The 25,496-nt window shown below is 43.1% G+C and overlaps 1 protein-coding gene across 2 annotated transcripts in view; it reads right to left on the bottom strand.

Moving 5' to 3' along the window:
* Positions 1-25,496, bottom strand: part of RAB17 (RAB17, member RAS oncogene family) — a 269,538-nt gene that overhangs the window by 15,932 nt on the left and 228,110 nt on the right. The window lies entirely within an intron of this gene.

Raw genomic sequence — 25,496 nt, 5'->3', positions numbered from 1 at the left:
TCCCCATTTTAGCACAAAAGGAACGCAAAAATCTGGAGACAAACTGGCTACCCCGGTCCGACACTATCTCCTTGGGTAACCCATGTAAACGGAAGACCTCCCGGGCAAAAATTGAAGCAAGCTCCTGAGCGGTAGGCAGCTTCATCAAGGGAATGCAATGTGAATTTTAGAAAAACAGTCAACCATCATAAGGATAACAGTATTGCCATTGGAAACAGGGAGCTCGACAATGAAGTCCATGGAAAGATGTGTCCAAGGACGCTCACCATTAGCAATAGGTTGAAGAAGACCCACAGGAAGACATCGAGGAGTCTTATTCTGTGCACAAACTGAGCAGGAGGCAACATACGCAGCAACATCAGAACGAAGACCTGGCCACCAGAATTGTCGAGTGACACACCAAATCATTTGGTTCTTGCCTGGGTGACCTGCAGCTTTAGGATAGTGGTAAGTGTGCAAAAGTTTAGTTCGAAGATTCTCAGGAACAAAACACTTACCACTAGCTTTCTCAGGAGGTGTATTGGTTTGTGCAGCCAGGATCTCCTCCCCAAAGGGAGAAGTCAAATTAGTACGTATGGTAGCCAAAATATGGTCAGGAGGTATAACAGGAGTAGGTACAGAGTCCTCCTTGGACAAAGGCGAAAATTTTCGAGAGAGGGCATCAGCCCTAACATTCTTACTACCAGGAAGGTAGGAGACCACATAATTAAATCGAGACAAAAATAGCGCCCACCTGGCCTGTCGGGACGACAAACGTTTTGCTTCAGATAGATAAGTTAAATTCTTGTGGTCAGTAAGAATGAGCACTGGCACGCTAGTACCCTCGAGACGATGCCTCCATTCCTTGAGTGCCAAAATTATGGCCAGTAATTCCCTGTCGCCAATTTCATAATTGTACTGCGCTGGAGACAATTTCTTAGAGAAGAAACCACACGGATGCAAGGAACCGTCAGGCGTAGGATGTTGAGACAAGAGGGCACCTACTCCAGTCTCAGGCGCATCGACCTCAAGAACGAAAGGCAGGACAGGGTTAGGATGAGCCAGAACTGGAGCGGCAGCAAAGGCAGTCTTAAGACTATCAAAGGCCTCAATGGCAGTAGGTGACCAATGGAGTGGATCATTCTCTTTACGGGTCATGTCTGTGATAGGTTCGACCAAGGAAGAAAAGTTTTTAATAAACTTTCTATAGTAATTGGCAAACTCCAAAAAACGTTGAATAGACCGAAGACCAACTGGGCGAGGCCACTGCAGAACTGCAGATAACTTGTCAGGATCCATGGAGAACCCTGCAACGGAGATAACATAACCTAGGAAGGTTACTTGAGTCTGATGGAACTCACATTTCTTAAGTTTACAAAACAGGCCATTCTCACGTAGACTCTGAAGAACCTGTGTAACATCAGAACGATGAGCCTCAAGTGTGGGTGAGTGTATGAGGATGTCGTCTAAGTACACCACAACACACTGTTGCAACATATCTCGTAGGACATCATTAATAAATTCCTGAAAAACAGCAGGAGCATTACATAGGCCAAAGGGCATTACAAGATACTCATAATGCCCGCTCCTGGTGTTAAATGCTGTTTTCCATTTGTGACCCTCCTTAATCCTAACGAGATTGTACGCTCCTCTCAAATCAAGTTTAGTAAAGACCGTAGCTCCCTTGAGGCGGTCAAAGAGTTCCGTAATGAGCGGAATAGGGTAAGCATTCTTAATGGTAAGACGATAAAGACCCCTATAATCGATACATGGTCTTAACTCGCCGCCCTTTCTCTTCACAAAGAAGAAGCCAGCCCCTGCAGGAGAGCAGGATTTGCGGATGATCCCCCGCGACAGAGCATCAGCAACATACTCCTCCATAGCACAATTCTCTGCAACAGACAGCCGGTACACCCGGCCCTGAGGAGGAATGGCTCCGGGTTGCAGGTCTATGGCACAATCGTAAGACCGGTGAGGAGGCAACGTACCGGCACGCACCTTGTCAAACGCATCTCAGAACTCTCGGTACTCCTCTGGCAATTGAGATACCGAAGAAGTGCACAAGACTTTAACTGGTTTCCGAAGACAAGTGGAAATACATTGCGGGGACCACAACAAAATTTCGGACCTGCGCCAGTCGAGACTGGGATTGTGCTTTTGGAGCCAGGGATAACCCAGAACCACTGGAAAATGCGGAGAGTTTATTAACTGGAACTGGAGGGTTTCAAAATGGAGAGCCCCAACAGCCATGGACAACGGAGCAGTTTCGTCAGTAACGAGTGCGGGCTGAAGGGGCCTGCCATCAATGGCCTCAATAGCAAGTGGAACGGACCGAGGCAAAACAGGAATGGTGTGCTTTGATACAAAAGCACTGTCAATGAAATAGCCAGCAGCACCGGAGTCAACAAGAGCCTGAGTGACTATGGAGGAGTCCACCCAGGAAAGGACAACAGTGACCAAAGGTTTCTCCTTAAGCGGTTCTGGGGACGAGGATAAACCACCCAAGGTCTGCCCCCGACAGGACCTTAGGTGTGAGCGTTTCCCGGCCATGTAGGACAAGACTTCAAAAGGTGGCCCTGTAACCCACAATAGAGGCAGAGCCCCTCCCTCCTCCTAAAGGCCCTCTCTGCCGTGGAGAGTTGCGTGAACCCCAGCTGCATCGGCTCAGCAGTACCTGGTGACTCGGGACCAGGAGGCATGGGAGGAGAGGGAGGCATGGGTGGGAACAAACACGTAGGAGACAACGGAACAGGAGGCTTCCGCAAGCGCTCCTTGAAAGAGGGCCTCTCTCTGAGTCTGATGTCAATTAGGATCAAAAAAGACACCAATGCCTCGAGATCCTCTGGTAAATCTCTGGCAACAACTTCGTCTTTAATCGCATCAGAGAGCCCATGAAAGAAGGCGGCAACAAGAGCTTCATTGTTCCAACCTACCTCTGCGGCAAGCATACGTAACTCAATAGCATACTGAGCAACAGATCTTGTACCTTGCTGAATGGACATGAGTCGTTTAGCAGCAGAGGAGGAGCGAGCCGGAACATCAAATACCCTTCGAAAGGAGGCCACAAATTCAGGGTAATTTGAAATCACAGGTTTATTAGTCTCCCACAAGGGATTAGCCCAGGCAAGAGCTGTGTCAGAGAGTAACAAGATGAGAAATCCCACCTTAGCTCTGTCAGAGGGAAACACCTGAGGTAACATCTTAAAGTAAATGCCCACCTGGTTCAAAAACCCTCTGCACTGAATAGGATCGCCTCCATATCGCTGAGGTAGAGGTGCAGAACCGGACATGCTCCTGGTAGGCAAAGGTGCAGCAGCGGAGACAGGAGCAGCCATAACATGCGGGACACTTTGGTCCAAATGTGCAGTGCGAGTCAGCAGGGTTTCCAAGCGGTGATCCTGTACATCCATCCTGGAAATGATGGCAGGTAAAGGTGGATAATTAGCACCATCAGGATTCATGGCCTTTGCATAATGTCAGGGTGCCAGGAATCAGACTGAGAAGAGAAGTGCAAAAATAATCACACCTTTATTAATAGCAAAAAATATAAAATGTCCACAAGTCAAATAACAAGCCAGGAGACAAAACCAGAGCTGGTAGTCAGACGAGCCGAGTCAGGAGCCAAAGCGAATAGTCAGATGAGCCAGAATCAGGAACAAGGAGAACAGCAGAGTCAGGAACAAGCCAGGGATCAGGAACCAGGAAAGAGATCAGGCAGCCAGGTAATACACAGGAACTCTCACAAACAGGTCTCAGACAACGCAAAGGCAAAGCATACTGAACAGAGGCCCTTTAAATAATAAATGATGACATCACAATTCTGAGACTGCATCCTGTCTCACATGGATGATGCACAACAGTCTGGCCATAAAAGGAAGTGCAGGAAGTGAGCAGCATCCCCCACAATGCACCAAGTCAGGAAGAGAGTAAAATGGCTGCCAGCAGCACATGGCAAACACAACAGGGAAAAACCCTCACATGAACCCCATAACCTCTAAATTTGAGAGGCTATGGGAAAAAATGGACACAATGCATACTGCGGTCACTTCGAGTCTCACTGAAATTAGGTCAGGTATTGCAGATCTGGGGGGGCTGGAATTATTGGAAGAACACAAGGAGGTCATTACAGAGGAAATATCTACGGTGTTTCAGAACCTCTCTCTACAGCAACAATCTATCACAGAACTCGAAGACAAGATAGAAGACCTCGAGAACAGTGGCCGACGGAATAATCTTCGGCTTAAAGGGATTCCAGAAACGATCACGAACTCGGACCTCACAGCATATCTACAACAACTCTTTAAACATATAACTGGTGACAGGGAAGATTCGGACTATAATATGGAAAGAGCTTATAGAGCCTTAAGAGGTAAACCTAAGGGGGATGCACCTCCCAGAGATGTCATAATTAAGTTCTCCTTCTTTCCAGACAAAGAACGGATTCTCCAGGCCTCAAGAGATAACACTACCTTTAAATTCAAAGGCTCCATAATTCAGTTTTCCCAAGATCTTTGCCTTAGAACGCTACAGAAGAGAAGCCACTTACGCCCTTTGACGACACTTATAAGAAAACACCAAATAAGATACAAGTGGGGCTTTCCCTTTGCCCTCCACAAAAGATAATAAAACCATCACTTTGAAAGATCCGGAAGAGATCCCTACCACCTGCAAGATACTGGGTCTGGATTCCCCAGTTATCCCAGAAGTAGACCCACCTTCACAGAAACCTCTCACTTCGAACAAATCGGGGTGGGCCAGAGTTAATCGAAAACAACCCAAGAAGTGACACATAAAGGAAAATAAACTTTCCCATCACATGGGAGAAAGGTCAACAGTATTTAGATTAAAAAAAGAATCAGCAAGGATGTATTAGCTACATCTATACTTCACTCAACCAAATCTGAGAATAGCTGGGAGCAGCTAGCCGCTATAGGGACACCCGGTGACTGGTGCCTTTTAGCTAACCGAAAAATTCATTATTCTTTAGTTAGCCGGATTATTGAAAATGTTATAATACATATAACTATATATAAATGAGAAGCTCTTGCTTCAACTAAGTGGATGCAACAGAAGCTAATGTTTGTACCCCCCTATTATGGGGACTGTTTTTGTTTAAAAATTCTATCGGCTAGATTACGAGTTTTTGTTGGTGCTAGCGGTGCTAACGCTCAGTTTTTTCTCACCGCTCACTTAAGACAACACTGGTATTACAGTTTTTTTTCAACCCGGCGTTAGCCTCTAAAAAGTGAGCGTTGAGCAAAATTTAGTTCCACATCTCACCTCAATACCAGCGTTGCTTAAGTCAGGGGTAAGCTGGTGTAACGTGCTCGTGCACGATTTCCCCATAGGAAACAATGGGGCTGATCTGGCTGAAAAAAAACCTAACACCTGCAAAAAAAAAAAAGCAGCATTCAGCTCCTAACGCAGCCCCATTGTTTCCTATGGGAAAATAAATTTTACGTCTACACCTAACACCCTAACATGAACCCTGAGTCAAAACACCCCTAATCTTACATTTATTAACCCCTAATCTGCCGCCCCCGACATCACTGACTCCTGCATTATATTATTAACCCCTAATCTGCCACTCCGGACACCGCCGCCACCTACATTATACTAATGAACCCCTAATCTGCTGCCCCCAACATCGCTGACACCTACATTATATTTATTAACCCCTAATCTGCCACCCCCAACGTCGCCGCAACCTAACTACAATTATTAACCCCTAATCTGCCGCCCCCCAACATCGCTGCCACTATAATAACAGAATTTATGTTTACCTGATAAATTACTTTCTCCAACGGTGTGTCCGGTCCACGGCGTCATCCTTACTTGTGGGATATTCTCTTCCCCAACAGGAAATGGCAAAGAGCCCAGCAAAGCTGGTCACATGATCCCTCCCAGGCTCCGCCTACCCCAGTCATTCGACCGACGTTAAGGAGGAATATTTGCATAGGAGAAACCATATGGTACCGTGGTGACTGTAGTTAAAGAAAATAAATTATCAGACCTGATTAAAAAACCAGGGCGGGCCGTGGGCCCGACACACCGTTGGAGAAAGTAATTTATCAGGTAAACATAAATTCTGTTTTCTCCAACATAGGTGTGTCCGGTCCACGGCGTCATCCTTACTTGTGGGAACCAATACCAAAGCTTTAGGACACGGATGAAGGGAGGGAGCAAATCAGGTCACCTAAATGGAAGGCACCACGGCTTGCAAAACCTTTCTCCCAAAAATAGCCTCAGAAGAAGCAAAAGTATCAAACTTGTAAAATTTGGTAAAAGTGTGCAGTGAAGACCAAGTCGCTGCCCTACATATCTGATCAACAGAAGCCTCGTTCTTGAAGGCCCATGTGGAAGCCACAGCCCTAGTGGAATGAGCTGTGATTCTTTCGGGAGGCTGCCGTCCGGCAGTCTCGTAAGCCAATCTGATGATGCTTTTAATCCAAAAAGAGAGAGAGGTAGAAGTTGCTTTTTGACCTCTCCTTTTACCGGAATAAACAACAAACAAGGAAGATGTTTGTCTAAAATCCTTTGTAGCATCTAAATAGAATTTTAGAGCGCGAACAACATCCAAATTGTGCAACAAACGTTCCTTCTTTGAAACTGGTTTCGGACACAGAGAAGGTACGATAATCTCCTGGTTAATGTTTTTGTTAGAAACAACTTTTGGAAGAAAACCAGGTTTAGTACGTAAAACCACCTTATCTGCATGGAACACCAGATAAGGAGGAGAACACTGCAGAGCAGATAATTCTGAAACTCTTCTGGCAGAAGAAATTGCAACTAAAAACAAAACTTTCCAAGATAATAATTTAATATCAACGGAATGCAAGGGTTCAAACGGAACCCCCTGAAGAACTGAAAGAACTAAATTGAGACTCCAAGGAGGAGTCAAAGGTTTGTAAACAGGCTTAATTCTAACCAGAGCCTGAACAAAAGCTTGAACATCTGGCACAGCAGCCAGTTTTTTGTGAAGTAACACCGACAAGGCAGAAATCTGTCCCTTCAGGGAACTTGCAGATAATCCTTTTTCCAATCCTTCTTGAAGGAAGGATAGGATCCTAGGAATCTTAACCTTGTCCCAAGGGAATCCTTTAGATTCACACCAACAGATATATTTTTTCCAAATTTTGTGGTAAATCTTTCTAGTTACAGGCTTTCTGGCCTGAACAAGAGTATCGATAACAGAATCTGAGAACCCTCGCTTCGATAAAATCAAGCGTTCAATCTCCAAGCAGTCAGCTGGAGTGAAACCAGATTCGGATGTTCGAACGGACCCTGAACAAGAAGGTCTCGTCTCAAAGGTAGCTTCCAAGGTGGAGCCGATGACATATTCACCAGATCTGCATACCAAGTCCTGCGTGGCCACGCAGGAGCTATCAAGATCACCGACGCCCTCTCCTGATTGATCCTGGCTACCAGCCTGGGGATGAGAGGAAAGGGCGGGAACACATAAGCTAGTTTGAAGGTCCAAGGTGCTACTAGTGCATCCACTAGAGCCGCCTTGGGATCCCTGGATCTGGACCCGTAGCAAGGAACTTTGAAGTTCTGACGAGAGGCCATCAGATCCATGTCTGGAATGCCCCACAGCTGAGTGACTTGGGCAAAGATTTCCGGATGGAGTTCCCACTCCCCCGGATGCAATGTCTGACGACTCAGAAAATCCGCTTCCCAATTTTCCACTCCTGGGATGTGGATAGCAGACAGGTGGCAGGAGTGAGACTCCGCCCATAGAATGATTTTGGTCACTTCTTCCATCGCTAGGGAACTCCTTGTTCCCCCCTGATGGTTGATGTACGCAACAGTTGTCATGTTGTCTGATTGAAACCGTATGAACTTGGCCCTCGCTAGCTGAGGCCAAGCCTTGAGAGCATTGAATATCGCTCTCAGTTCCAGAATATTTATCGGTAGAAGAGATTCTTCCCGAGACCAAAGACCCTGAGCTTTCAGGGATCCCCAGACCGCGCCCCAGCCCATCAGACTGGCGTCGGTCGTGACAATGACCCACTCTGGTCTGCGGAATGTCATCCCTTGTGACAGGTTGTCCAGGGACAGCCACCAACGGAGTGAGTCTCTGGTCCTCTGATTTACTTGTATCTTCGGAGACAAGTCTGTATAGTCCCCATTCCACTGACTGAGCATGCACAGTTGTAATGGTCTTAGATGAATGCGCGCAAAAGGAACTATGTCCATTGCCGCTACCATCAACCCGATCACTTCCATGCACTGAGCTATGGAAGGAAGAGGAACGGAATGAAGTATCCGACAAGAGTCTAGAAGTTTTGTTTTTCTGGCCTCTGTTAGAAAAATCCTCATTTCTAAGGAGTCTATAATTGTTCCCAAGAAGGGAACCCTTGTTGACGGGGATAGAGAACTCTTTTCCACGTTCACTTTCCATCCGTGAGATCTGAGAAAGGCCAGGACGATGTCCGTGTGAGCCTTTGCTTGAGGAAGGGACGACGCTTGAATCAAAATGTCGTCCAAGTAAGGTACTACAGCAATGCCCCTTGGTCTTAGCACAGCTAGAAGGGACCCTAGTACCTTTGTGAAAATCCTTGGAGCAGTGGCTAATCCGAAAGGAAGCGCCACGAACTGGTAATGTTTGTCCAGGAATGCGAACCTTAGGAACCGATGATGTTCCTTGTGGATAGGAATATGTAGATACGCATCCTTTAAATCCACCGTGGTCATGAATTGACCTTCCTGGATGGAAGGAAGAATAGTTCGAATGGTTTCCATCTTGAACGATGGAACCTTGAGAAACTTGTTTAAGATCTTGAGATCTAAGATTGGTCTGAACGTTCCCTCTTTTTTGGGAACTATGAACAGATTGGAGTAGAACCCCATCCCTTGTTCTCTTAATGGAACAGGATGAATCACTCCCATTTTTAACAGGTCTTCTACACAATGTAAGAATGCCTGTCTTTTTATGTGGTCTGAAGACAACTGAGACCTGTGGAACCTCCCCCTTGGGGGAAGTCCCTTGAATTCCAGAAGATAACCTTGGGAGACTATTTCTAGCGCCCAAGGATCCAGAACATCTCTTGCCCAAGCCTGAGCGAAGAGAGAGAGTCTGCCCCCCACCAGATCCGGTCCCGGATCGGGGGCCAACATTTCATGCAGTCTTGGTAGCAGCAGCAGGTTTCTTGGCCTGCTTTCCTTTGTTCCAGCCTTGCATTGGTCTCCAAGCTGGCTTGGCTTGAGAAGTATTACCCTCTTGCTTAGAGGACGTAGCACCTTGGGCTGGTCCGTTTCTACGAAAGGGACGAAAATTAGGTTTATTTTTTGCCTTGAAAAGCCGATCCTGAGGAAGGGCGTGGCCCTTACCCCCAGTGATATCAGAGATAATCTCTTTCAAGTCAGGGCCAAACAGCGTTTTCCCCTTGAAAGGAATGTTAAGTAGCTTGTTCTTGGAAGACGCATCAGCCGACCAAGATTTCAACCAAAGCGCTCTGCGCGCCACAATAGCAAACCCAGAATTCTTAGCCGCTAACCTAGCCAATTGCAAAGTGGCGTCGAGGGTGAAAGAATTAGCCAATTTGAGAGCATTGATTCTGTCCATAATCTCCTCATAAGGAGGAGAATCACTATCGACCGCCTTTATCAGCTCATCGAACCAGAAACATGCGGCTGTAGCGACAGGGACAATGCATGAAATTGGTTGTAGAAGGTAACCCTGCTGAACAAACATCTTTTTAAGCAAACCTTCTAATTTTTTATCCATAGGATCTTTGAAAGCACAACTATCCTCTATGGGTATAGTGGTGCGTTTGTTTAAAGTGGAAACCGCTCCCTCGACCTTGGGGACTGTCTGCCATAAGTCCTTTCTGGGGTCGACCATAGGAAACAATTTTTTAAATATGGGGGGAGGGACGAAAGGAATACCTGGCCTCTCCCATTCTTTATCAACAATGTCCGCCACCCGCTTGGGTATAGGAAAAGCTTCTGGGAGCCCCGGCACCTCTAGGAACTTGTCCATTTTACATAGTTTCTCTGGGATGACCAACTTGTCACAATCATCCAGAGTGGATAATACCTCCTTAAGCAGAATGCGGAGATGTTCCAACTTAAATTTAAATGCAATCACATCAGGTTCAGCCTGTTGAGAAATGTTCCCTGAATCAGTAATTTCTCCCTCAGACAAAACCTCCCTGGCCCCATCAGACTGGGTTAGGGGCCCTTCAGAGATATTAATATCAGCGTCGTCATGCTCTTCAGTATCTAAAACAGAGCAGCCGCGCTTACGCTGACAAGTGTTTATTTTGGCTAAAATGTTTTTGACAGAATTATCCATTACAGCCGTTAATTGTTGCATAGTAAGGAGTATTGGCGCGCTAGATGTACTAGGGGCCTCCTGAGTGGGCAAGACTCGTGTAGACGAAGGAGGGAATGATGCAGTACCATGCTTACTCCCCTCACTTGAGGAATCATCTTGGGCATCATTGTCATTATCACATAAATCACATTTATTTAAATGAATAGGAATTCTGGCTTCCCCACATTCAGAACACAGTCTATCTGGTAGTTCAGACATGTTAAACAGGCATAAACTTGATAACAAAGTACAAAAACGTTTTAAAATAAAACCGTTACTGTCACTTTAAATTTTAAACTGAACACACTTTATTACTGCAATTGCGAAAAAACATGAAGGAATTGTTCAAAATTTATCAAATTTTCACCACAGTGTCTTAAAGCCTTAAAAGTATTGCACACCAAATTTGGAAGCTTTAACCCTTAAAATAACGGAACCGGAGCCGTTTTAAACTTTAACCCCTTTACAGTCCCTGGTATCTGCTTTGCTGAGACCCAACCAAGCCCAAAGGGGAATACGATACCAAATGACGCCTTCAGAAAGTCTTTTCTAAGTATCAGAGCTCCTCTCACATGCGACTGCATGCCATGCCTCTCAAAAACAAGTGCGCCACACCGGCGCGAAAATGAGGCTCTGCTTATGCTTTGGGAAAGCCCCTAAGGAATAAGGTGTCTAATACAGTGCCTGCCGATATTATTATATCAAAATACCCAGATAAAATGATTCCTCAAGGCTAAATATGTGTTAATAATGAATCGATTTAGCCCAGAAAAAGTCTACAGTCTTAATAAGCCCTTGTGAAGCCCTTATTTACGATCGTAATAAACATGGCTTACCGGATCCCATAGGGAAAATGACAGCTTCCAGCATTACATCGTCTTGTTAGAATGTGTCATACCTCAAGCAGCAAGAGACTGCACACTGTTCCCCCAACTGAAGTTAATTGCTCTCAACAGTCCTGTGTGGAACAGCCATGGATTTTAGTTACGGTTGCTAAAATCATTTTCCTCATACAAACAGAAATCTTCATCTCTTTTCTGTTTCTGAGTAAATAGTACATACCAGCACTATTTCAAAATAACAAACTCTTGATTGAATAATAAAAACTACAGTTAAACACTAAAAAACTCTAAGCCATCTCCGTGGAGATGTTGCCTGTACAACGGCAAAGAGAATGACTGGGGTAGGCGGAGCCTGGGAGGGATCATGTGACCAGCTTTGCTGGGCTCTTTGCCATTTCCTGTTGGGGAAGAGAATATCCCACAAGTAAGGATGACGCCGTGGACCGGACACACCTATGTTGGAGAAAAATATATTAACCCCTAAACCTAAATCTAATCCTAACCCTAACACCCCCCTAATTTAAATATAATTTAAAATAATCTAAATAAAATTACTACAATTAAATAAATTATTCCTATTTAAAACTAAATACTTACCTATAAAATGAACCCTAAGATAGCTACAATATAACTAATAGTTACATTGTAGCTATCTCAGGGTTTATTTTTTATTTTACAGGCAAGTTTGTATTTATTTTAACTAGGTAGAATAGTTATTAAATAGTTATTAATTATTTAATAGCTACCTAGTTAAAATAAGTACATATTTACCTGTCAAATAAACCCTAACCTAAGTTACAATTACACCTAACACTACACTATAATTAAATTAATTCCCTAAACTAACTACAATTAAATACAATTAAATTAAATTACGAAAAAAAACCCTCTAAATTACAGAAAATAAAAAAATAATTACAAGAATTTTAAACTAATTACACCTACTCTAATCCCCCTAATAAAATAAAAAAGGCCCCCAAAATAATAAAATTCTCTACCCTATACTAAATTACAAATAGCCCTTAAAAGGGCCTTTTGCAGGGCATTGCCCCAAAGTAATCAGCTCTTTTACCTGTAAAAAAAAATACAATACCCCCCAGCATTAAAACCCACCACGCACACACCCAACCCTACTCTAAAACCCACCCAATACCCCCTTAATAAAACCTAACACTAACCCCTTGAAGATCACCCTACCTTGAGACGTCTTCACCCAGCCGGGCACAAGTGGGCAGAAGTCTTCATCTGATCCGGGCAGAAGAGAACATCCAGACGGGCAGAAGTTTTCATCCAGCCGGCATCTTCTATCTTCATCCATCCGGAGTGGAGCGGGTCCATCTTGAAGCCAGCCGACGCAGAGCATCCTCTTCTTCCGACGACTCCCGACGAATGAAGGTTCCTTTAAATGACGTCATCCAAGATGGCGTCCCTTGAATTCCGATTGGCTGATAGGATTCTATCAGCCAATCGGAATTAAGGTAGGTAAAATAGGATTTTTCTTACCTTAATTTCCGATTGGCTGATAGAATCCTATAGCCAATCGGAATTCAAGGGACACCATCTTGGATGACGTCATTTAAAGGAACCTTCATTCGTCTGGTGGACTTTGCTGGAAGAGGATGCTCCACGTCGGCTGGATTGAAGATGGACCCGCTCCGCGCCGGAAGGATGAAGATGGAAGATGCCGCCTGGATGAAGACTTCTGCCCCTCTGAAGGACCTCTTCCACCCGGATCGGATGAAGACTTCTGGCCGTCTGGAGGATCACTTGTGCCCGGCTTCTTGGAGGACTTCGGCCCGGCTGGGTGAAGACAATAGCTGATGAGGAAGGTAAATATTTGATAGTCAAAGGACAAATTTCTGAGTCAGCTATCATTCTATGCAATATATGCACCAAATGAAAACCAACATATATTTTTTAGAACCATTTCAAACCTACTGACTGACTGGTCTCAATACAAAATCATCCTAACAGGGGACTTAAATATAACTATGACTAAAAAAAGTAATGCAAGCTTAGTTCTAAAGCACATAGACACAATAGATTGGTAAATAACATACAAGATCTCCTAGTCCTCACACACTCACTGATACATGGTTTACCCTTAACGGCAACACCACGGACACAACCTTTTATTCAGCTGCCCATAAAAGCTACACTAGACTAGACTATAGTTATATAAGCCAAATCCTCATCAATCCATACATGTGTATGGTCGGACCACTCCATCCTTTATATGCACTTGGATGGAGTAATAGACAAACAGAGGACCAGAACGTGGACTTTTGACCCTTCATATCTAAAAGATGTGTTCAGATTAAACAATGTCACTAAATCATTGAATGAATTCTGGAATACTAATAGAGATTCTACCTCCAATCCAATTTTTCCATGGGCCGCACATAAAGTATACATTAGGGGAATGTTAATCCAGAGCAAAGCGTTTCAAATTAAACACAAATCCCACATAGCTCAACTTCATCTAGAATTAGAGAAATTAGAAACTCAGCATAAACATACCCAGAGACCTAGTGTCCTTGCAACCTTAGAAACTAAAAGAACTTCCTTAGCGGCTCTATTGAATGCCCAATCCATAAGAGCTATACAAAAATTAAAGACACAATACTACATCTTTGCAAATAAACCGGATAGATACCTAGCACATAAATTAAGAGAACGTAACAAGGCCTTAAGCATCCCATCCATTTTTCTTCCTAACGGCATCTTAACCACCCATCCTCAACAGATAGTAAATGCGTTTGCAGACTTCTATGGGACTTTGTATGACGGGAAGAAGGTAACACCCTCCCGAACACTAAACTTAAAAACTAACACACAACACATCATATTGGTACACAGGTGAACATGCAGTTTTCTTTAAATCTATTCCAACACAAGAAAAATGGCACCTAAAGGCAAAATTATTACACTACTAACCCAGAATACCAAGGGTTTAAACTCACCACAGAAACGCTCCATTGCACTTACAGACCTACACAGGAAAAAAAGGCGACATCCTCTTCCTGCAGGAAACTCATTTTCAGAAGTCTAGAGAGCCTAAGTATCTAGGAGATCACTACACACAACATTTTCACAGCTCATTTTATCAAAAACGAAATGGGGTAAGCATCCTTATACATAGGCGCATACCCTTTACTCATATACAAACCAATACGGACACTGAAGGCAGGTTTCTGTGCGTATTTGGTTTGCTATATGGCACCCTGGTGATGCTGGTAAAGCTATACGCCCCAAATACAAAACAACTTACCTTTTTTAAAAATATTAACCCAAATTCTAGATCATTCAAAAGCCTATATATGGAGGGAGATTTTAACATACCTATCCAACCGAATATAGATGCTACAAACCCTAACCCATCTACGTCCAAGAGCACAGTAAAACAGTTATAGAAAATAATGCGAGACCAGACTTTGTTTGATATCTGGAGATTCAAACATCCCATTCAAAGGGACTACACTTTTTTTTCATCTCCACATCGATCTTATAGCAGAATTGACTATTTACTAACAAATCAAAAGGGATTGACCAATATTATATCTTATAAAATGTCACACACGGTCTGGTCAGACCATTCTGCAGTACTTTCACAACTCGATTGGCCGTCTGCACCAAAAATCACTTTCCTCTGGAGATTAGAAGATAATTTACTAAATGCCCCTGACTTTAAGACTCAATTAGAAAAACTTCTCCAAGAATATTTTAAGTTCAATTCTCTCCCGGAAACAGATCCCTTTTTGGTATGGGAAGCCCATAAGTGCTACATCAGGGGTGAGCTTATCAAAAGACAGGCACATGTTAAAAAAAAGGCCAGACTACACTTCCAGCAATTGACAGAATCATTGTCTAAGCTAGGATATACACATAAACAAAACCCTCTGGACCCCCAAATCTTCACTGAATTAGAAAAAGCCAGGAATTTGGTTCAGGAGCTGTTAATACAGGAAGCCAACACTCTAGCATTAAAGACAAAGCAAAAGTTCTATTTTGAAAGCAACCGAGCAGGGAAATTTTTAGCTCATGCCCTCAAACTTAAGAAACTGAAAACCTTTGTCCATGAACTAAAGTCGCCCGCAAACAAAAAAGTGAACACCACGTCAGAAATTCTTTCTCAATTTCTATCATACTACACTAAACTCTACAGATTAAAAGAAGATAACTCCTTTAAAGACCTAAACGGGGACGTCAAAAATTATCTGTCAAAAACCCCTTTACCACACTTGACGGAGACCCAAGCAGAAGAGCTAGAAGCCCCAATTACCACAGCAGAAATCTTACTGGCCCTCAAACAAATGCCCACTAGAAAGAGCCCAAGCCCAGATGGCTTTACAGTCCAAATTTGCTTCAATTTTATTACCCCATTTATGCTCAATATTTAGCAGAACAGACCAACAAAACCCCGTCCCTCCTTTTATTCTAGAAGCCCACATTTCAGTCATCCCAAAACCTGGAAAGCAACCAGATTCCCCAGCCAACTTTCGTCCCATTTCACTATTGAATGTGGACATTAAACTCTATGCAAAAATCATAGCTTCCAGACTCAATAGGTTTCTACCCCAACTTATACACCCCAATCAAGTAGGTTTTGTACCCCTTAGAGAAGCGCGGGATAACACTATCAAGGTTTTAAACCTGCTAGAATACTCCCAAACTCACAACATTCCTTCCAGATTTTTAGCAACAGATGCAGAGAAGGCTGGATTGGCTATTCCTTAAAACCACCTTACTCAATTTGACCTTTGCAGAAAGCTCATAGATAAGATATTTGCCCTTTATAACGCTCCAAAGGCCCGAATTAGATTAAACAATTCCCTATCAGATCCCTTCCATATCTTCAATGGAACAAGACAAGGCTGCCCTCTCTCACCCCTACTGTTAGTTATGGCCATGGAAGTCCTAGCGGTTAATGTTAGACTAAACAAAGGGATCCATGGGATACAAGTAGCAGACACACAATATAAAACGACACTTTATGCTGATGATGTTCTCTTCTCCCTGACTCACCCACAATCGTCTATTCCCACATTGATGCAAGAAATAGAAACCTACAGTGCCCTGTCCAACTTTAAAGTTAACATATCTAAATCAGAGTTTATGGGAGTTGAACTCTCTGATCAGGTTAGCCATCAGATAAAATCGTTATACCAGTTCACCCAACAACACTTCTCACTGAAATATTTAGGGATACAAATTGCTAAGTCTCCAGGAGCGCTGTTTACAATGAACTATCAAAAACTCCTTCAATCTACCCAAACAGACCTGAATACTTGGCAAAATAAACATCTCTCTTGGCTGAGTAGGATTCAAGCCTATAAAATGAATGTACTCCCCCGCTTTTTGTATCTATTCCAGACATTGCCAATTCAACTACCCCCCCATTATATACACTCAGCACAAAAGCTGCCCAACACATTCATCTGGGCACACAAAAAGTTCAGGATAGCTAAACCCACGCTATATAGAAGTCGTGATAGAGGAGGGCTTGGAGTCCAACACTAATTGGAGCTCAGAAAGGTATCTCAACGATTCCTTCGCCACTCACTCCTCTACTACATAACAAAGAGCTTCCCTCGCATCAAAACTCACTGCCGGAAAGGGCATACAACGTATCCACATACTTACCCTGTCCCTGTCATTTGGTGCTAGAACATGGGACACTGCTGCCAAAGGCAGCAATAGCTGACAGGAACATCTTATACTTCCATAGATGGTTTGAATACTTCCAATTATCTCATTTTATCACACAAAACAAGGACAAACATAACTTTGTCAGAAGCCTATACCCTTTTGAAAACCTATATTGGTTTACCAATCCCACGAGAGGAACACTTTCAGCAATATATAAAACATTAATTGACATACACTCCAGACAACTTCCCTCCTACACTAAGGCTTGTGAAGCAGAACTTGGCTTCAACATCCCGCCTGAGACTTGGAACACTATTTTTAAACAAATGGGTAAATCAGCTTCCTCAATGAGTATAACTGAGACCAACATGAAAATATTAAGCCGTTGGTATCTTAACCCAAGCAGATTAGCCAAAATCTATAAACAATCGGACCCTTTGTGTTGGAGAGCATGCAAACAGATCGGCAGCCTATACCACTGCCTGATCCCAAGACTATGGAAAAAACAGTCGATCCCCACAATAAAAAGATGGAGACAGAATGTAACATCTCTATTGTCCCTGGAGAGAAACCACTACCAACAAACTAATAGGATAGATTTCTATTGCGCTATGACTCTCTACTGGGAGGCTCATATTCACTCCACGAACACACATTCTACACCTGTTATGTTACCCATCACAAATGTACCTCACACAGTTCTTTGATAATTTTTTGTTTTTATTTTGTTTATCAAGCTAATAATTTACATTTTGACCTAGTGATACTGTTAACTCAGATACGTAACAAAGTTTTAGTGTTAACCTATATAGTTAATTTGTTTTGGGGAAAAAAAAGAAAAAAGACTGCAAGTTTATTGAAGTTTATCTCTCGAAAAGACACTGAGCCAATTAGTCTATGTGTAACTTCACCACCTTAGACTGTATCCAAAACCTCCTTGTCTTTGGATCATTTATATTGTATTTGTTTTTCTTTTATCAATAAAGCTTGTTGGGGGAAAAAAACAAAGACAAAAAACAAAAAAACTAAAGCTTTCCTTCAAGAAGCCAATTTAAAAACCCATCTCTGAAGAAGATAGAGAAACCCTTAAAGTGAAAGTCAACCCTAGTGTTTTACAAACGCTAGGATTGACTATTGGAATAAATAAAGGGAACTTTCATTCATGCAGTATAAAATACTTCATGTAGAAAGCTCCATTTTTTTGCCTAAGAGGTGACGTTTTCACCTCTTAGCCAATAGCCATGCAGTAAATCCGGCTTCCATGAGTGCCAAGCCGGATTTACTGCACAGCTATTGGCTAAAAGGTGAAAATTTCACGTCTTAGCCAAAAAAAATTTTAGCCGTGGATACTTCATGAATGAAAGTCCCCTTTATTTGTTTCAATAGTCAATCCTAGCGTTTGTAAAATGCTAGGATTGACTTTCACTTTAATGCCCCAAAAACAAATTTAGAAGTCCGGGCAGTTATCAAAGATCTCAAAAAGGGTAAGGCGGCGGGCCCAGATGGCTTTGCCAGTGAATACTACAAAACCTTTAAAGAGATACTAATACCCCATATCACATAATTTTGCAATTATATCTTAGATGGCCAAACAATCCCCCCTGAATTACTTCAAGCAAAAATAGTGGCGATTCCAAAACCAGGGAAAGACTCCAAATTGTGCCCCAATTATCGCCCCATTTCAAGACCTAAAGACTTTAACAAAAATCCTGGCCAACAGACTAAAACCTATACTCCACTTGCTGATACACCCACATCAGGTGGGTTTCATTAAAGATAGGGAGGCCCCAGATAATATCAGACGAATGATATATATAATATATTACTTGGGTGCGACACGAGTGCCTTCTATGCTTCTTTCACTGGATGCGGAGAAGGCATTCGATAGGATAGACTGGGACCATAAGATGGTGGTTTTGGCTTGTATGGACTTTGAAGGATCATTTGCTAAAGCAATAAAAAGTATATATTCGTTGCCTTCAGCTCAGGTTTCGGTGGCAGGATACAAATCCAAACTTTCCCATACTGAATGGACAACATTAGATGTAAGGTACAATCTGCCCCTGTAGCCCACCATTTTCTATCTGCAGGTCATCAGGTCAACGAATTAAGGTTCCAGGTTATCAAGCAAATCCGTACCCCTAGGCGTGGGGGTAACAGGGAGCTATTGCTCAAACAGCGTGAAACATTTTGGATCTTTAAGCTCGATACCCTGGAGCCTAAGGGCATGAATAGAGAGATTGATTGGACTCCTTTTTACTGATTGGACTCCTTTCTATTAAGTTACTATTTAAAGTTATATTTTTTGGTTTTGTAATTTGTTAATTATTATTGTTCATCATTCTATGTAACTTAATTGTTGCTTTTGTATTTTGTATCTTAGATCTCTATGACCACTGTTTCCCCTGATTCTTTGTGTGGAAGTTTGAAGTTGCTGAGTTTGAAGCTATATAAGTATACTGCTTATTGTACACTGTTGTTCATTTATTTTTAGCAATAATAAGCCTCTGTTTATTTAATCTATAAAACCTATCTATTTAGGCTAATCCACTGGGGTTAATATTGTCTACATTATTATAATATATATTGTCAATTTTGATATTAAGTATATGTATTTGAGCATATCATAGTTTCTTGAGGCCTCTCAACAGTTGTTTTTAATTTTTTCATTCACACCTATTGTGACACAAGATGGCGCTATATACACATTATGTGCAGTTCTGAGAATGTAAGGGTTAAAACTCCCAGGTATTTGCCTATAAAACACAGGTGTGTAATGAGTGATACTATCACATGATTAAGGGGCACGGCCCCCGAAACGTCGTGACTTTGTTTGTTCCTGTTCCTTTTGTACACAATAAAATAAGGAATTTTTTGCAAGGAGACCACCTTGTCTGTTTTCTATATCATTGCTAGCAAGTTGGCAGTTACTTGCACTGGTCTCCTGCTTCCTGGGTTCCTGTGCTGGATACTACTGTGCTTTATACTACTGTGCTTTCCATACTGAATGGAACCAGGCAGGGGTGTCCCCTTTCCCCCTTAATTTTTGCCCTATGCATCGAACCCCTGGCGGCCAGAATTAGAGCCTGCCCAGACATTACTGGGGCAACAATAATAGACCAGGATTACAAATTGACATTATTCGCTGATATCCTATTAACACTGACTAAACCCTTAATTTAATTGCCTAACCTATATAATTTACTGACCCAATTTTCTGATATCTCCGGTTATAAGGTTAACCATGAAAATGTGAAGCACTACCACTATCCCTGTCACTGCATACTAGGAAAGTGATAGAAACAAATCTTGACCTAAAATGGGCTAAAAATTCACTTAAATACCTTGGAATACATCTTGCAACACGATTTAACTTTACAAATATAACTACTTACCCATCTACAAGGAAATTAGGAAAGATTTACATTTTCATGGTTAGGCAGACTATCAGCAGTCAAAATTAATATATTACCACGCTTACTATACCTGTTTAGGGCTCTTCCCATCAAAGTTCCAGAACATGCACTAGACACTTTGCAAAAAGAATTGGTGACATTCATTAGAGGGAAACTAATGGCAAGAATACCTATCTCTATAATTACAAGACACAAAAGCCTAGGGGGGTAGGAGCCCCTAACCTGATTGAGTATTATAAAGCAGCAAGACTTGCACAAATGGTATTACTAGGGAGAAAGAAGAAGTAATTTGGACAAAGCTGGAGGCCAGGTTCTATGGTTCTTCTCACTCAGATGAGATGTTGTGGGAGGGATTACACAAGGAAATAGTCAACAAACATTATAAATCCCCTGTCTTAGAATTGACCAAACGTACATGGTCTTCTGTGACTAAAAAACATAATTTATGCTTACCTGATAAATTTATTTCTCTTGCAGTGTAGTCAGTCCACGGGTCATCCATTACTTATGGAATATATCTCTTCCTAACAGGAAGCTGCAAGAGGATCACCCAAGCAGAGCTGCTATATAGCTCCTCCCCTCACATGTCATATTCAGTCATTTGACCAAAGCAGACGAGAAAGGAGAAACCATAGGGTGCAGTGGTGACTGGAGTTTAATTAAAATTTAGATCTGCCTTAAAGACAGGATGGGCCGTGGACTGACTACACTACAAGAGAAATAAATTTATCAGGTAAGTATAAATTATGTTTTCTCTTGTTAAGTGTAGTCAGTCCACGGGTCATCCATTACTTATGGAATACCAATACCAAAGCTAAAGTACACGGATGAAGGGAGGGACAAGGCAGGAACATTAAACAGAAGGAACCACTGCCTGAAGTACCTTTCTCCCAAAAATAGCCTCTGAAGAAGCAAAAGTGTAAAATTTGTAAAATTTTGAAAAGGTGTGAAGCGAAGACCAAGTCGCAGCCTTGCAAATCTGTTCAACAGAGGCCTCATTTTTAAAGGCCCAGGTGGAAGCCACAGCTCTAGTAGAATGAGCTGTAATCCTTTCAGGAGGCTGCTGTCCAGCAGTCTCATAGGCTAAACGTATTATGCTACGAAGCCAAAAAGAGAGAGAGGTAGCCGAAGCCTTTTGACCTCTTCTCTGTCCAGAGTAAACGACAAACAGGGAAGAAGTTTGACGAAAATCTTTAATTTCCTGCAAATAGAACTTCAGGGCATGGACTACGTCCAGATTATGCAAAAGTCGTTCCTTCTTTGAAGAAGGGTTAGGACACAGTGATGGAACAACAATCTCTTGATTGATATTCCTGTTAGTAACTACCTTAGGTAAGAACCCAGGTTTAGTACGCAGAACTACCTTGTCTGAATGAAAAATCAGATAAGGAGAATCACAATGTAAGGCAGATAACTCAGAGACTCTTCGAGCCGAGGAAATAGCCATCAAAAACAGAACCTTCCAGGATAACAGCTTGATATCAATGGAATGAAGGGGTTCAAATGGAACGCCTTGAAGAACGTTAAGAACTAAGTTTAAGCTCCACGGCGGAGCAACAGTCTTAAACACAGGCTTAATCCTAGCTAAAGCCTGACAAAAAGCCTGAACGTCTGGAACTTCAGCCAGACGTTTGTGTAGAAGAATAGACAGAGCAGAAATCTGTCCCTTTAACGAACTAGCAGATAAGCCCTTTTCTAAACCCTCTTGTAGAAAGGACAATATCCTAGGAATCCTAACCTTACTCCATGAGTAACTCTTGGATTTGCACCAATATAAATATTTACGCCATATCTTATGGTAAATTTTTCTGGTAATAGGCTTCCTAGCCTGTATTAAGGTATCAATAACTGACTCCGAGAAGCCACGCTTTGATAGAATCAAGCGTTCAATCTCCATGCAGTCAGCCTCAGAGAAATTAGATTTGGATGGTTGAAAGGACCCTGAATTAGAAGGTCCTGTCTCAGAGGCACAGACCACGGTGGACAGGATGACATGTCCACTAGGTCTGCATACCAGGTCCTGCGTGGCCACGCAGGCGCTATCAGAATCACTGAAGCTCTCTCCTGTTTGATCTTGGCAATCAAACGAGGAAGCATCGGGAATGGTGGAAACACATAAGCCATGTTGAAGACCCAAGGGGCTGTCAGAGCATCTATCAGCACCGCTCCCGGGTCCCTGGACCTGGATCCGTAACAAGGAAGCTTGGCATTCTGGCGAGAGACGCCATGAGATCCAGATCTGGTTTGCCCCAACGATGAATCAGTTGAGCAAAGACCTCCGGATGAAGTTCCCACTCCCCCGGATGAAAAGTCTGGCGACTTAGAAAATCCGCCTCCCAGTTCTCCACGCCTGGGATGTAAATCGCTGACAGGTGGCAAGAGTGAAACTCTGCCCAGCGAATTATCTTTGAGACTTCCAACATCGCTAGGGAACTTCTGGTTCCCCCTTGATGGTTGATGTAAGCCACAGTCGTGATGTTGTCCGACTGAAATCTGATGAACCTCAGAGTTGCTAACTGAGGCCAAGCTAGGAGAGCATTGAATATTGCTCTTAATTCCAGAATATTTATTGGGAGGAGTTTCTCCTCCTGAGTCCATAATCCCTGAGCCTTCAGGGAGTTCCAGACTGCGCCCCAGCCTAGAAGGCTGGCGTCTGTTGTTACAATCGTCCAATCTGGTCTGCGAAAGGTCATCCCCTTGGACAGATGTGGCAGAGAAAGCCACCATAGAAGAGAATCTCTGGTCTCTTGATCCAGATTTAGTAGGAGGGACAAATCTGAGTAATCCCCGTTCCACTGACTTAGCATGCACAATTGCAGCGGTCTGAGATGCAGGCGAGCAAATGGTACTATGTCCATTGCCGCTACCATTAAGCCGATTACTTCCATGCACTGAGCTACTGATGGGTGTGGAATGGAATGAAGGACACGGCAAGCATTTAGAAGTTTTGATAACCTGGCCTCTGTCAGGTACATTTTCATCTCTACAGAATCTATAAGAGTCCCTAGAAAGGGAACCCTTGTAAGTGGTAATAGAGAACTCTTTTCCACGTTCACCTTCCACCCATGCGACCTCAGAAATGCCAGAACTATCTCTGTATGAGACTTGGCAGTTTGAAAACTTGACGCTTGTATCAGAATGTCGTCTAGGTACGGAGTCACCGCTATGCCTCGCGGTCTTAGTACCGCCAGAAGTGAGCCCAGAACTTTTGTAAAGATTCTTGGAGCCGTAGCTAATCCGAAGGGAAGAGCTACAAACTGGTAATGCCTGTCTAGGAAAGCAAATCTTAGGTACCAATAATGATCCTTGTGAATCGGTATGTGAAGGTAGGCATCCTTTAAGTCCACTGTGGTCATGTACTGACCCTCTTGGATCATGGGAAGGATGGTTCGAATAGTTTCCATTTTGAATGATGGAACTCTTAGAAATTTGTTTAGGATTTTTAAGTCCAAGATTGGTCTGAAGGTTCCCTCTTTCTTGGGAACCACAAATAGATTTGAATAGAATCCTTGCCCGTGTTCCGTCCGCGGAACTGGGTGGATCACCCCCATTAGTAAGAGGTCTTGTACACAGCGTAGAAACGCCTCTTTCTTTATTTGGTTTGCTGACAACCTTGAAAGATGAAATCTTTTTTTGAAGTCCAGGAGATATCCCTGAGATATGATCTCCAACGCCCAGGGATCCTGGACATCTCTTGCCCAAGCCTGGGCGAAGAGAGAAAGTCTGCCCCCCACTAGATCCGTTTCCGGATAGGGGGCCCTCTCTTCATGCTGTCTTGGGGGCAGCAGCAGGTTTCTTGGCCTGCTTGCCCTTGTTCCAGGACTGGTTAACTTTCCAGCCCTGCCTGTAACGAGCAACAGCTCCTTCCTGTTTTGGAGCGGAGGAAGTTGATGCTGCTCCTGCCTTGAAGTTACGAAAGGCATGAAAATTAGACTGTTTGGCCTTTGATTTGGCCCTGTCCTGAGGTAGAGCATGGCCCTTACCTCCCGTAATGTCAGCTATAATTTCTTTCAAGCCGGGCCCGAATAAGGTCTGCCCTTTGAAAGGAATATTAAGCAATTTAGATTTAGAAGTCACGTCAGCTGACTAGGATTTAAGCCATAGTGCTCTGCGCGCTTGGATGGCGAATCCGGAGTTCTTAGCCGTAAGTTTGGTTAAATGTACGACGGCATCAGAAACAAATGCGTTAGCTAGCTTAAGTGCTTTAAGCTTGTTCATAATTTCATCCAATGGAGCTGTGCGAATGGCCTCTTCCAGAGACTCAAACCAGAATGCAGCCGCAGCAGTGACAGGTGCAATGCATGCAAGGGGCTGTAAGATAAAACCTTGTTGAACAAACATTTTCTTAAGGTAACCCTCTAATTTCTTATCCATTGGATCTGAAAAGGCACAACTATCCTCCACCGGGATAGTGGTACGCTTAGCTAAAGTAGAAACTGCTCCCTCCACCTTAGGGACCGTCTGCCATAAGTCTCGTGTGGTGGCGTCTATAGGAAACATTTTCCTAAATATGGGAGGAGGGGAAAAAGGCACACCAGGTCTATCCCACTCCTTGCTAATAATCTCTGTAAGCCTTTTAGGTATAGGAAACACGTCAGTACACACCGGTACCGCATAGTATTTATCCAACCTACATAATTTTTCTGGAAATGCAACCGTGTTACAATCATTCAGAGCCGCTAATACCTCCCCTAGCAATATGCGGAGGTTCTCAAGCTTAAATTTAAAATTAGAAATCTCTGAATCCAGTCTCCCTGGATCAGATCCATCACCCACAGAATGAAGCTCTCCGTCTTCATGTTCTGCAAACTGTGACGCAGTATCTGACATGGCTCTCACCTCATCCGCGCGCTCTGTCCTTAACCCAGAGCTATCGCGCTTGCGTCTTAATTCTGGCAATTTAGATAATACTTCTGTCATAACAGTAGCCATGTCTTGCAAAGTGATTTGTAAGGGCCTCCCTGATGTACTTGGCGCCACAAGATCACGCACCTCCTGAGCGGGAGGCGAAGGTACTGACACGTGAGGAGAGTTAGTCGGCATAACTTCCCCCTCGTTGTCTGGTGATAATTTCTTTACATGTAAAGATTGACTTTTATTTAAAGTAGCATCAATGCAATTAGTACACAAATTTCTATTGGGCTCCACATTTGCCTTTAAACATAGTGAACAAAGAGAATCATCTGTGTCAGACATGTTTAAACAGACTAGCAATGAGACTAGCAAGCTTGGAAATACTTTTCTAAATAAATTTACAAGCAATATAAAAAACGCTACTGTGCCTTTAAG

This window comes from Bombina bombina, chromosome 1, assembly GCF_027579735.1.
Source record: "Bombina bombina isolate aBomBom1 chromosome 1, aBomBom1.pri, whole genome shotgun sequence".
Taxonomy (NCBI): Eukaryota; Metazoa; Chordata; class Amphibia; order Anura; family Bombinatoridae; genus Bombina; species Bombina bombina.
The sequence above is the reverse complement of the archived record's forward strand: the minus strand, read 5'-3'. Positions and strand labels throughout refer to the sequence as shown.